The 14,393-nt window shown below is 48.1% G+C and overlaps 1 protein-coding gene across 1 annotated transcript in view; it reads right to left on the bottom strand.

Moving 5' to 3' along the window:
- Zhx2 (zinc fingers and homeoboxes 2) overlaps window positions 1-14,393 on the bottom strand; it is a 140,426-nt gene that overhangs the window by 26,663 nt on the left and 99,370 nt on the right. The window lies entirely within an intron of this gene.

Raw genomic sequence — 14,393 nt, 5'->3', positions numbered from 1 at the left:
TCTCTACACTTGTGGGGATATTTTTCTGTGGTCACAAAAATGGACCCAAGGGTATGCTGAGCTTGGCCAACAGCCTGTGATGTTCTTTCAGCCTTGCCCATTTGAAGAAGCACTTTCTGCAGTCTCTTGGCAGAGAGGAGCAGAGGCCAGGCTCCACCAGCCATGGTGACAGCTATTGCTTCATGGGACTGATCAAAGAGCTGGCATTCCCAATCCTGCTTGACCAGAACCAGGGGGACAAGATGTGTCACTTTCTGCCTCTGCACAATGCCCCAGTGGGGACAGTGGGTGCCTCTGCTCCATATTTTAGGAAGGCAGTCTTCAGAGAGACGTGTCCTAGCTTGTCCTGTTCCCTCAATCTCCAAGCCAGCCTCATGACTCATTCCCATCTCTTTTCCCAGGCCTGGTGCCTTTCATGTTGCCATCATGTCTTCCTAGGGCTTTCTGCCTTATCCATCTAGGGCTCTGACTTAGAAAACCCATCCTCTCCCATTCATGGATTTCTTGATTCTCCAGAAAGATCAAGCCCTGCATTTATTCGACATAAAGTGATGACCTGACTTCCTTTTTTTGGGGACCCCAAACTCTGTCACTTAGGACGGCACCACAAAGTCACTTGGAATATTCCCTCCTGTGCTCTGTAGTTTGTTCATAACCTTCTAGGTGGCTTTACGTGAGGTCATGCCACCCTCGCACCTTGTTGGATTGCAGGGATAAAACGACATAGCTTCCTTTCAGGGTGAATTGCCATGTTTTTTTTTATTACCAAGACAAAATACCTGAGACACAGTGCTTTCTAAAGAAAAGAGATTTGGGGGGTCATAGTTCTGGGGATCAAAGGTCAAGGGGCTACCTTTGGGGATAGCATTTCCCTCTTTCTCCCTTTCTCTCAGCTTTTATTCCTTTCTTCCTCCCTCCCTGCCTTTCTTCCATCTCTCTGTGTGGTTTGAGAGAGGTCCTCAAATAACTTGTGTTGACCTTGAACTTATATGTAGTTAACATTGGCCTTGAACTCCCGACCTTCCTGCCTCCCTTCCCAAGTGCTAGGATCACAAGCGTGCACCACCACGCCCAGCTACAGTGATGGCCTTCTTGCTGGTGGAGTCCTGAAGTGATATGGAACATCAGATGGTGAGAGACATGGAGAGTGTGTAGAGTGGTGTGGTTCTTTTGGTCTCCCACCCTCTTATAAACCCACCAGGATCTAATAAGGGTTCTACCCTAATGACCTTTCCAATTTAATCACTCACCGAAACCCACCTCTAAAGGCCACAGTCAGATTAAGTTTCTGCTCCCCTAATGACCCACAAGGGGGATGTAATTCCAGCTCATGACCTTGTAGTTAAATCATACAACATGCTTTTCCACTCTGGCTGTCTTGTGCCTGTCACCACATGCTTCTTCTCCAAGTCTCCACTTCCCTTGTCTCTCTCTCTCTGTCTCTTTTTCAGTAATGACTAGTGGCGGCTCCCGATTCTTCTCTGAATCCCATCCTGCCCTCCTCTTGGACCTTTAGACTCCCAAGACCCAATTACCAGCCCTCACCCTGTCTGTCGCCCCTGTGGCCTCTCTGCACCTTCCTCCTCATTGTCCGCCACTTTTGATGACTGCAGTCAGTCTGGAGACTGCAGACAAGGCAGAGAACAAAGCAGAGGTGTCTTCTCTGATAAGTCCAGATTCTCAAAGGCAAGGCTGTCCGACTCATCACCATCTCTGAGGGGTCCCCTTCACTGGTATCAGAAAGGCCACTGAGTGTCAGCTTTCTCCTGGTGGAGAGGGAGGAAGGAGGGGGCAGCAGCCAGGTTTAGAGCTGGTTAGGTTCTTGGAGCAGCAAAGGGAAAAGGGCATGACAGAGGTGCCGACCACCCAAGGAAAGAGGTTAAAGGAAGGCTGAGAGAATCGGGCTTTGATGGGCTTCATTCTGAGTACAATGGAAGCCACTGGATATGTGGGCCGAGGAGTGTGTGTATTAGGAACACGAGTCTCTGCACTCTTTACAATATGAGGCCAGTCTGGTTATGACATCTGTTATCCTACTAATTGCCAGAGTTTTCTGGGCTGGGATGGTTGGCTTGGTGGAAGTTCCCTTTTTTCTGTCCCACTCCATGGTGTCCCTCCAGAAGCTGAGTGCCAGGTCCAAGGGGTCCACCTTTCCTAATAAAGGAGGGCTGATCTTCAGTCAAAGGTGAACAAGTATCCACACCCCCTTGCTTGAACTCTCTAACAACCTCTTAGAGTTTATTTCACGCCCCCTCCCACCTTCAAGACTTACTCCAACGGCTGCCTCTGTCTGGAGTGGCCTCCCCTCCGCGTCTCCTATCAAAGGTTGGTTTCCCCCATGCTACCTCGCTCCCATCCTTTCTCTATGACAATCTGCCTAGATTCGCTCTGTCTGGCTCTTCTACCTTCCCTTACTCGGGAAGAACTGATGGAACTTTTCAGAGGCTTATCAGAGTCATCTGTAATGGTGTTTCTTTCCCAGTGAGCACAGTTGCTGTGACAACTCCATATATTCCCCAACCCTGAGCACAATGGCCTGTGTAGCAGGTGCCAAGACAACACCTGGTGAGCATCAACCAACCAACTAACCAACCAACCAATCAACTACCACCACCACCACCAACAAAAAAGGACATGGGGATCAGGAATCTAGTTCTCAAAATGGCCACTACACATCCGTTTAACAAAACACACCCTGAAAATCTAACAGTGCCTCAGAATTGTATGGGAGCAATGATACCAAAATGCTCCATGAAGATGATCTTGTGGGACAGAGACAAGACCTGAAACTTGCTGACTTTGGACACAGGTGTGTGTAGTGGGGAGATAGCTTTTCATTTTTCTTCTGCTTCAGCAATACTTGGAAAGAAATCCTGTCTGTCCTATTTTTTCTGCTTTTCCCTTTCCTTCACCTCCACCCCCCCTTTTTTCATGAACTCCCAAGTGATGTTGCCATTCTTTCCATAGCAACACACTAGGATACCGACATTGCTTTGTTGGGAGAATTCTGAGACCAGGGAGGAAGGAGACAATGTCGGGTGGTGGTGGGGGAGTGGGGGGGGGAAGGAGGTTCCTGCAACTTCAATGCCCTCAATGAATGCAGAAGAGGCCTTGGGCAATTTTAAGAGGAACAGCTGTTGTTACCCCAATTCCCTACTTCTATTATGTACTGAGCAGATGCCCTTTATATCTGTGGGAGAAAGTTCTCGAAGCCCAACTCCTATATCACAGTGTTGTTTTTTTTGAAGTTCTCCCTCCCTTCCATCCATTGTCTTTGAATCTTCTTGAGAATACAGGGAGGCAGCTCAGTTTGTCCCTTGGCCATGCACCCTAGCTTTGTTGAGATGTAGTTGACAAATAAATACTGTATGTATTTGCAGCGTATACAGTGATATTTTGACACAGACTTGATGCCAGCCCCTCCCATGGTTACTTCTTTTTTTTTTTTTTTGTGGTGAAAGTATTACAGTCTGTGGATCTGGACACCAGAAGGTGGTGGCCAGGGGGTGGGGGAATAGGAGAAAGAAAAACAAACCCTGTGTCTGGCCCTGTGGTCAGCTCCCTTGGTTATCTCCTGTCATTCTTACAGGGGCTCAAAGGGGAAAGGAGAAGCACTCTTTCAACTCCCTAACAAGAATCTGAACCTCACCCATGAGTCCAGAAGGTTCCCCATGTCATCCAGGGCTCCAGTGACATGAAGCTGGGACAGGTCAGTGTCACACCAAGTTCGTTATTGTCCACTTGGCCTCCATGTTGCTCATCTACCTTGGTGAAGGCAGAAGAGCCAGGACCTCCCACCGAAGGTGATGAGCAGTAATGGGATCAAACCTGCCCTGGTTCTTTCCTGCACGGGCTCCTGCTTCTCATTTCTATTCTCCGAGAGAGACTGCAGTGGGGAGCTGGAGGGCATGCAGCGTGCAGAGAGGCAGGCAGTCATTAAAAAGTCGTACCTTTGAAGACAAATGCACATAACGTCAGGTGAAAACTAAAGCCGCGGCCACTGTGATCCCAGTGATGTGCCTGAGAGCAAGGCACAGTGCAGAGACAAGTCAGTGGTTTCTGGAGGCCAAGGGTCAGAACTGACTGCAAAGCCGGACAAGAGCCGGAGCAATGCCGTGTCTTTATTTTGGTAGTGATTTGTTTAAATTCATAGAATTGTGCATGAGAAAGCACACATTTTATTGTTTGCAGCTCATGTCTTCAGGGAGAAAAGGAAGAGAAACTGCAGCTGCATGTCATAGGTATATTCATATATACACACACACATACAAATGCATATGATTCCAACTTTTATAAAAGGAGTTATTCAAAGACAACTGATAAAATTGTTGGTATTTGGAAGTAACTGGTTCTAGAGTCCCTGACAGATACCAAAGAGTCTCAGTGTTTTAGTCCTTTATATAAAACTGCATTTGCAGAGAACCTATAATACCCTCCCATTATTTTAAAATCTTTTCTATAATACTTATTTAACCACAAGCCCTATAGAGATTATGTAAAATGTTTTATAATGTATGTTTGGGAAATGACATGGAAAATAGATGTTTGTTTTTATATATTCTTGACCTGTGGTTAGTTGAACGCAGACACAGGACCCAAGGCCGTGAAGGGCTGTATCTATACATGTAGTCACACAACCTGACATGCATCAAGCGGAAAAACAAACATATGTAACCACGCCTGCAATGACTTCAAAACTCCTTGTAAGGCTGGGGAAGGGACCCTGAGACCCCTGGTGGTGAGGATCCTCCCTGCCAGGGCTTGGATACCCACAGCCAGGGACGCGTTTGACTCTTAACACATTCTGATCCTGTCAGCTGAGCACAGGAAGGCTGGGGAGGGAAGGGGAGGGCTTGTGAGCATCCAGGCCCAGGAGGAAATGATTACTTATTCTGCAGCTTTCTTTTCTCCTTCCCTGTCTATACATTCCTTCAGTCTCCAGTTCAACGGCCCATTGCTCAGTTAGGTTCTATCCTTCCATCTCTCCATGAAAATGGCCCTTAAACCCTAAGAGAGACATACACGGATCTAATCTACATGGGAAGTAGAAAAAGACAAGATCTCCTGAGCATTGGGACCATGGGAGAGGGTAGGCGAGTAGGGGAGAGAAAGAGAGGGGAGTGGAGAAAAATATATAGCTCAATAAAATCAATTTAAAAATGGTGAAAAAGGAAAAAGAAAAGAGAAAATGGCCCTCAAAGCAAATTCCCTCATATTGGCTACCTCAAGAATGGTGCTAGATTCTGCTTTCATCTCGGGGGCCACGGCAGTTGTCAATAAACAGCTGGGGAAGACCAGCTAATAAAAAACGGTCCTTCCATGACTGAGAAACAAAGGTAGGTAGGATATAGTCTCTAATGTGAGAACAATAATTCCTGTGTCTCAGTTTCCTCATTGGAACACGGGGACAATAAAGGTACCGACTTCACATGATTTTTGAGGACTAAATGAGCTTAAGAAACACAGAATAGGTCCTGGGTCAAGCAAGACCAGAGCTTAAATCTTGGCTATCAGTTTTATTGTTATAAGCCAGATGAGCTCAGGCAGGAGTAGTGGAGTCCTGAGAGCTATGAAACAAGAAAAACAAAGAAACAAACAAAACTACCATCGCCACCAACAAGAAACTAGAGTCATTTCCAATGAGAGGATCTGGAAGGCCTCATAGTGGAGGTCAAGTCTATGTTGTATGGGTTCCTTGGCTTCATTAGCTAGAACCTGTGCTGTGATTGATTATTGATGCCTGCTCTGGGCAATGAAAGGACAATGGTATATGCGCGTGCCTTTGGTCTATGTTATGCTTGTTTTCGGATTCAGACACATCAGGACACATTGAGAACTGTGGCAGGATAGGCCTGAATGTAATTTTGTGACATCTATGGCCCGGAGGGTTTGTCTGGTAGAAGTAACATATCCTTAGGGGAGACAGTAACCTGACTTGAGAACACAGGATTTTCAGTCATCAGATGGAAATTCAGTTCTGACAATGGCCTGTTGCCTGATTTTTATCAGATTACCCTTTGGCCCAGGTCCCAGGGATCCGCATCTGATTCTGTGAAGAGGAGAGAAAGCGAAATCAACAGCTGTCTCAACAGAAATCTGGAGTCTCATGGTAGAATAGAGCACGGGGCAGGGACGGGATTAGACAGAAACCATCTCCACACTACAACAGCGTCTCCTGAGCTGAGATACGCTTGGGATTGTGGGCTGTGTCAGAGAACGGTGTAGATGTTGTGTGGCTTCTGGAGCAGGGACAGGAGTCCAAATGCCCTTATTCTGGATGGATTAGGAGGTTGTATTTGGTGCTCTGTTGAATGCAGGACACCTGGAGAGTTCCTGGAGGACTTCCAGAAAGGAGGACGAGGAATGATCACAGCCTGGAGGCTTCTTACAGTGAGTGGGGACAAGGTCCACGTACAGTGACCCAAATGAAGCCCGAGGTTGGACATTCCTAGAAGCACAGTCCCTGTGGGATGAAAGCTCTTAGCAAAGAAGACCCAGGGCTGTTTCTGGCCAGTAGGTACAGAGGCAGAGGCTGCTCAGAGGTAAGGGATGAGGCCCATGAAGTGGATCTTGAAAGACTGCCATGGTTGGGTAAGGGTGAGGGCTGAAGTTGAGAAATGTGAGAGCAACTGCTGGACTGGGGTGTACAGTCGAGGGAGGAGGGGGCTAAGAGGACAGTGGTGGAGCTACAGCTGGGGGGGGGGGTCCAAAAAGTGTCCAGAAGAGGCATGAGTACCAAGAGCATGTGTGTGTGTGTGTGTCTGTGTTCGTGTCCGAAAAGTGTCCGGAAGAAGCATGAGTGCCAAGTGTGTGTGTGTATGTGTGTGTCCGAAAAGTGTTCGGAAGAAGCATGAGTGTCAAGAGCAGAGATCCTGTTTTGTCATGGTCCTGTTCTGTTTCTAGTTGCTAGCATTGCCTGTCTTCAGAGGGATGCTGCGTGGAAGACTGCTAAGACAGGGCAGATGGGTGGTTGGAAGGAATTGGAATTTCAGAGAGGGTCCAGCTCCTGGTGCTTCATTGAGAGAAACACAGGAGGGAAACCCCGTTTGTGCTGTTTGAAGGCAAGCCAACTTGCAAAGCAAGAGGACGAACAAACACAGCAAAGAATGAGGGTGGGCGCGTGTTCGCGCACTCAGAAAGCAGGAGCCCAAGAGGTGCGTTGTGTTCTCAGCCCCTGCCTTAAAAGAGCCCTTCTAAGGAAAGAAGAAAAAGAGAAAGAAAAGGCCCCAGAGCCGTTTTCCACTGGATTGAAGTGGAAGACACAAAGCAGAGGCATGATCAGAGCATTCCCAGGATGCAATGCAACTTCCTCCTGGTGCTAGGGAAAAGACCCCTCTTAACCCTGTCCTCTGCGCTCCTTCCCAGCTTGCTCTGCTCAAAAGCACATGGCTGGAAGATGCATAGGCCAGGTCACCGTGCCCAGCGGGGACTCTGCTATGAATGAGCATCCCCTCCTTGTTCTTGTCTTTGGAGCCTTGCTAGGAAGGAGAAAAACCGGGCCAAAGCCAAGATGAAAGGGCCTGTAATCTCATAAAAGAGTCAGGTGATGTTCTGAAAGGCCGGGAGCCGGCACCTGCCTTTACACTTTAAGGCTGGCCATGTGAAAGCCACTGAGGCAAGAGGTCTGTCTGCCCTTCCCCAGGTGCCTGGACCTGATCAGCAATGTTCTGGGCACCAGTACTAGTATAAGCCACTGGTTGCAGGTGGGTAGCAAGAAGACCAACCTTGAAATCCACAGGCTCTGGAACCTGCATTAGGGAAGCTTCAGAGACTTTAGGATTCAGCATCCCCTTTGCTGTCTGTCATGGTAGTATTTATTCTTTATGAGCGTCTTTGGTCTTTGAGATGCCCGTATGGTGCAGGGACTAGCTAGTGCGACCGACCAGAGAGCCTTTCCCTACTGCCCTCACAAGTGAGACTGCACTGGAATCAAGAACATGGCTTCATTTTCAGTCAGAAGGGTGTGAAGCTTTTATTTACCCACCTGAGACATTGTACAATGCTACAGGACCCCAGAGTGGCAGGGGTCTTGTTTGTCACCTTACACGAGGAGAGAAAATTTGCCTGGTGGCGTGAACCCAAGAAATTAGAGGAACAAACGGGTGGTTTCCTGAGTACGATCCTCAATGATCAGAACAGGATTCTAACAGATTCCTTACGATCTGTTTACTGCTGCCATGAAAACAGTCCAGGAAGAGACCTGGGCAGCTCTTGAAGGTGGTTACACCAATATGGTTAGCAAATCCAGGAGAGAGAGGGGAGTGGGAAGCAGCTAAGGGCAGTCATTCGTTCTCATGGCATGGCCCAATGCCTGCAGGATTGCCAACGTTTTGCCTTTCTATCTTATTTCTGGAAAGGCATCCGTACAGGAAGCCATGGCATCAAAAGGAAGTAGCAGTTCTAAATACTTAGGGACCACACTGGGCATGCCTGATCTGCTTTGGACCTGGGGTCTAATTAGATGATGTCTTAGTCCATTTTCTGTTATTATAACAAAAAACCCAAGGTTGGGCATTTTCTAAAGAAAGGGGGTTTATTTACCTCACAGGTTTTGAGTTAGAGGATCTGAGATCAGGTTGTCATGCCTGTTGGGCTGCTGGTGAGGGTCTCTCTGGGTGCATCACAGCATGGCTGAACAGAATGGGGAAAACAGCTGTCTGCAGAAGGGGGTCTAGCTGGTGGGGGTGGAGTTAGCTTTATAACTGCTTTGTGAGAACTAATGTACCCTGCTTGGCCTGCATTAATTCCTTATGAGGGTAGAGACCTATAACCTAGTTCCTTTATACTAGGCCTCCACACCTTAAATCACTGTTCTGGAATCTAAGCCTGGCTCCTGGGCCTCCGAGAGACACACTCAGACCATAGTGGGTGGGGTGATCTTTAAATGTCAGCATCTGCTACACAGGATGCTGAGAGATGCTTAGGGCCATCTAGAGCAGCGGTCCTCAACCTTCCTAATGCTGCAGCCCTTTAATACAGTTCCTCGTGTTGTGGTGAACCCCAGTCATAACACTATTCTGCTGCGACTTCAAAAACGGTAATTTTGCTACTGTTGTGAATCGTTCTGTAAAGTATCTGATATGCAGGGTATCTATGAAAAAGCTGCTTGACCTCCAGATGGGGTCTTGACCCACGGGTTGAGAATCACTGATTTAAAGGTAGGTGGACATAATCTTCAGAATCACGGGGAAGAGCAGAGAGTTCCTGGATGCTTCCACATGGCTGTAGAAACTGGACCCATCCAGTCTGCGATACAGATTTGGAGAAAGCAAAGAAAGAAGACAGGCTATTCCCAGGCAAGAAAACACCGAATCACTTAATGCAGCAGTAGATCTTAGAGGAAGATGCTCCACCCCAGAGCAGTTTCTCCATAGAGATGGAAAGACCTAGGAGCTCAATGCGACAGAGAAAGCCTCTGCTAGAAATCCATTGTTTCGGGAAGGACGCCACTGCCACCGCTGCCACTGCTGTAAGCTTTAATTAGCTGGGCTGTGGTTAAGTGTGAATCTTGGAGGTAACAAATGTGGGGTAAAGGCCTGAGAGAACCCGGTAGCCCAGGACACCCATGTTTTGCACCTCTAAATGACAGCAGCTTGCAGAAGAGGCAGAAATGAGGCCAGCTCCGAGCAGGGTTGAAGGCGTGGCTCAGAGATAACTGGCAAGTCCCTGTGCTTTGTGAGTTGAGGACAAATGCCATCTGCTCCAGCTGCCGCTGACTGTCAAGTTCTCTCCGGCTCCACCGTTTGTTACAGTGGACCTCGGCTTGTGGGACTCAAGTGCTTTGAGTGTTTTGTCCCTTCTGGCCTAGTGTATGCTGCCACCTCTGCTCTGTCAGCCTGGCAGGAAATTCACTGCCAGGACCAAGCAACCAGGTGAAAACAGTGGTTCCCTGTGCTGCTGGCTGCCTGCCTGCTTCCCGCTACCCCTCTCTCTGAGCACCTCAGTGGTGCCAAGGACCATACTTGGAATGCACAAATAGGCACTAAGGGTGATAGGAACACAGACAAGAGACATCGGGTTGAGTTCTGTGAAAATAGGTAGGAGATCATGTTATTCAGCTATCAGATGGTGGAGCATCCATTGGGGCTTGTTCCCAGAATCAGCTAAGGTGCAGAACTGACAGCTCACTGGACTGCTGGACTCTGTGCATGTATCTAGTTCTCTCCCAACACCGGGTGGTATCACAACCCTTTTTTGTACTGAGAGAATCAGGGAAAGAGGCGTCTGGTTTAGGAAAGAGCCACAAGTGCACCCGAAGTACAAGTCCTGTGGTCAGGTCTAAGACTGAAGATGGTCATACGTAAGCTGCCATTGTGGATGCTGCCCAGACTTTTATATGCATCTCAGAACCCACCCACTGGGTTTGCTCTGCTGACATCTGAAGACCTGGGCCTTCCTTCTCTACAGCTTTTCATGAAGAACAGAAAACGTGTTGGAGGTCATCCTCCGCTTGTTCATGCCTTAGAGACAACCAGAGTTCAGGATACAGGTTCATGGACTGTTTCCCTCGAATCTCCACCAGCCAGGAGGGCAGGCTTCCATGAGACTATCATTTGAGGCAGGGGGACTGCTAAGAAGTTTCTGGAGTAGGCTTTGGAAGGAATAGGTTCAAACCCAAGTCCTGGCTACACAAATCCCTGTATACAATGATCCTGGCTGCACTGTTCTTAATAGTCAAAAAGTGTCTGTCGGTGTACGGCTAAACCAAGTATGGTCTATGCACACACAGAGATGTCCTCTTCGCCAAAAGGATCAAAGCACCAATGCATGTAATGATGCATACAAATCTTTAGAATTCTTTGGTAATGAAATAAGCCAGTCACAAAAGATTCCACACAATCTGATTCCATACAATTCCAATTCCATAATTCTCATCCAGAATGAGGAGGCCCACAGAGGCAGACAGATCACTGGCCTCCAGGAGCTGGATGAAGCAGTGGCTGTGGAAGGAACCAGGGCGTGATGTTAATGAGGACAGAGTTTCTTTCTCGAGTGATAAAAATCTTCTAAAATTAGGATGGCGGTCACACAACTCTGCGCATATTAAAAACTTCTCACCAGCACACCTTCAATGGGTGGATTTCAGGGCATGGATGTGTTCTACGAAAATGTTCATAAATGTGTTAGAGTTCTGGGAATCGGGGTTTCTACCATTGCTTGGTCTTCTCACAAGGATGCCTTTGTTTGGCTCGCTGTTGTGTTCTGAGGGTCTTCTGTCTTCACCCCCCCCCCCCAACAGGGCTAGAATCACAGGCTTTACCGCCCTACTTGGTTTAGGCAGCGTTGGGGCGTGAACTGAGGGCGTTGCACGTGCTAGGTAAGCATCCACCAACGGAGTTACCCCTCCAAGACCCCCAAACATGGTATTTACAGCCTCACTTCCTACTTCTATAAAATGATAGCCTGTGCTGAGGGCTTCTGTGATCACCTGGCTCTTTTAGTCTTTGGGGGCCTTGTGGATCGGTTGCCTTCTTCGGGAAGACTTGCCCTGTCCTTCCACAGCACCCAAAGCAGCAGCCGAGTTACCCCCTTTTCTCTCAACTGCTCAAGTTGAGCTGAAGTCCCCAGTGTATGGGCTCATAGCCACCTTTCCCCATTTAGGCAAGGCAGGACCCATGTCTTTAAAGTTCTTCCTGGCCACAGGAAGAAGATACGTGGGAGGAAGGAACGAAAAACTTCCGGCGGAGGCAAGAGACATATATGATGATTTGGGCTACAAGAGTGACGTGCGGGAGTGTGAGAGGGAAGAAAGTATCTCCCAGCTTCCGGCCTTGGGTAAGAGAGGGGACCACGAGGAAGATCAGGCTGGTGTGGGTGGGGCAGGGACAAGAGAAAGCTCCTGTGACTGAATGACTATTAGAATTACTTCTAGAAACTCCCTAGTATATAAATCTGCAAGCAGTAATGGCAACATCCCCCCACCCCCGCTTCTGTTATTTGTTTTCAACTAAATTTAGTCCCTTTGGTTACTGAGCACCAATTGGCATCTCACAGGTAAGTTCTCAGCCCCCGTGGGCTCAGGGTCACCGATTTCTGGAACCCAAGGGAAGCAGTTCAAAACCATTGAACAAGCTAGAAGAGGGATGGGGAAGGGAGGGAGCCGGACAGGAAACTGGAGAATGCCATTCATCTTCCAGCCCAGCCATGCCAGGCAAGTTCCCAGCTGCCCATGGAGTCCAGGGAGGCCCCAGAGGGACACTTGGAATAGAGCCAAAGACACTCGGAAGCCACACCAAGAACCAATTTCATTTCTGCAAGGTGTGAGCCAGTCCTCTGGTCAGAGTACTTTTGAACATTAATTCTGGAACCTCAGTCTCAGGCCTGGTTGCAGCGAGGGCGTGGGAAACAGTCCTTACAGCCTCAGGCCACTCGGAAAGGAAGTCAGTCCCCTCTGGATAGCCTTCAGGACTCCTCACTTGGAAGTGCTTCCCAGGTTAACACAGGACTCTCCCAGCCCCCTTGAGTGTGTCCAGAGCTGCCCACTGAGGAGTCATTTGTGTCACTGTGGCTGGGAAATGTCCTCCGAAGGCCACCTGTTGATGGGCTTAGTGGCCAGTCCGTGGTGCTAATGGGAGGTGGTGTAGCCTTTAGGAGGTGCAGCCTTGTGGGATCCCTTCTTCCTGTTTCCTCTGAGAAGTGACCAGCTTTCCTCCATCATACTCCCCAAGCAGGATGCTCAGCCTTACCATGGGCCCACAAAGAACGAAACCCAGTGGCCTGAAACTTCTGAATTCAGAAACCAAACATTTTTTTCTCCTTTAAAATTGATTTCCTTAGATGTTTTGTCCCAGCAACAGAAAGTTAACACACATGCTGAACTTCTGGGCCTCTGAACTGATTTGCGATCACAGGCTAGGCAAGGATACAGGCAGCTCTTGCATCTCTCTCTTCTAAATTTATTTATTTTTACTCTATGTACATTGGTGCTTTGCCATGTGTGTTGGGTCCCCTAGAACTGGAGTTACAGACAGTTGTGAGCTGCCGTGTGGGTGCTGGGGATTGAACCCAGGACCTCTGGAAGAGCAGTCAGTGCTCTTAACCACTGAGCCATCTCTCGAGCCCCAGCTCTTGCATCTCTTGCCATCTGTCCTTCGATCCTGTTATGACATCCAAGGCAAACTCCCAAACCATCTGGGGATCATACAGAGATGCAGCATGAGGCATTAAAATCAGCATGGTTGAGATAAACAAATAAAAACAATCTTCCCACGTTTGCAATGCTGTCACAGGCCTGGAGCTGGGCTCTACAATGCCTGCGTGGCCATCCCTAGTCCTTCTGATGCAGCACTTATGATTGTGATATTAGATCGTGATAGATCTTTGGTCTCATTTGGCCTTCAGAACACATCACGGGGCGTGGCACTATTTTCTAGATGAGAAGGTCTACTCAGAGCAGACTTGAGAGCTCAGGTCGTCCAAACAAAGTAAGAGGGCAACCCTGATCTCATGCTGGTTGGCCACCTTCTATGGAGATTTGCCTGCCTAACCTTTTCAAGGAGTGTCTCAGTTTGAGGAAGCCACACTATATCTGCTACGTGCCATTAGTCACTCAGTGAGCATCATTGGAGTTATCACAGTGACGTCATGGTGTTAGGCTGTGGGTATACGTGGTTTGGGATTATCCGTGATCTCAGGTGCACAAGGCGTCTTGGAACTTATCCTGGGAGGTAAATGCAGACTCTAGTAGCTCTCTGAGTGGCTTTCCCACTCTGTTATCTCTCTTCTGTCTGCATGAAACAATGGCGATGGGACAGTCAAATCTTCTGTGACAGCCCCACAGGTCTCCAACTCTATTTTCTCAAGATCTAGCCTCTCGATTGCTCCACCTTCAAGTGCATGGTTGTTTCTCCCTGTCTCCACTGTTTGGGTGATGAGCTCATCTGGTGAGGTGTTTTTTTTTTTTTTCTTATTTGTTTTGTTTTTCATTTCTAAATTGTCTACAGGGTTCTTTCTCTTTTCTATTTGATATGTTTATATTTGTTCATTTGCTGGAAGTACGCTCATAATTTCTCACTAAAGCATTTTTATAACGGCCACTTCCTAACCTTTGCCAGCTCTCACTCTATTGCTATTCTAGGACTGCATCTATTGTCTCTTTCTCACTCACCGCGAGGTCTTCCTAGTGAATTGCATTGAAATTAAATCCTTGTAATGAAATATGAGATCTTCTTTATTAAACCTTTGGTTCCACGGGCTTTCTTTGACACTCTTCTATAAGAAGAAGGGAGTGTGCCCAACTCATTACTCCCAAGGGAGGCTTGGGTCTTTATACGGTCTTCATGGACTCTCAATGGACAGCCTCCTTGTTACTCGGAAGGGGCGGGTGGTCCTGTTTGCACTGATACGCCCCTGTCTGGAGCAGTCGTGCATGCCTTGCTTTTATTCCCAGTCAG

Source organism: Chionomys nivalis, chromosome 17 (assembly GCF_950005125.1).
Source record: "Chionomys nivalis chromosome 17, mChiNiv1.1, whole genome shotgun sequence".
Classification (NCBI taxonomy): Eukaryota; Metazoa; Chordata; class Mammalia; order Rodentia; family Cricetidae; genus Chionomys; species Chionomys nivalis.
The sequence above is the reverse complement of the archived record's forward strand: the minus strand, read 5'-3'. Positions and strand labels throughout refer to the sequence as shown.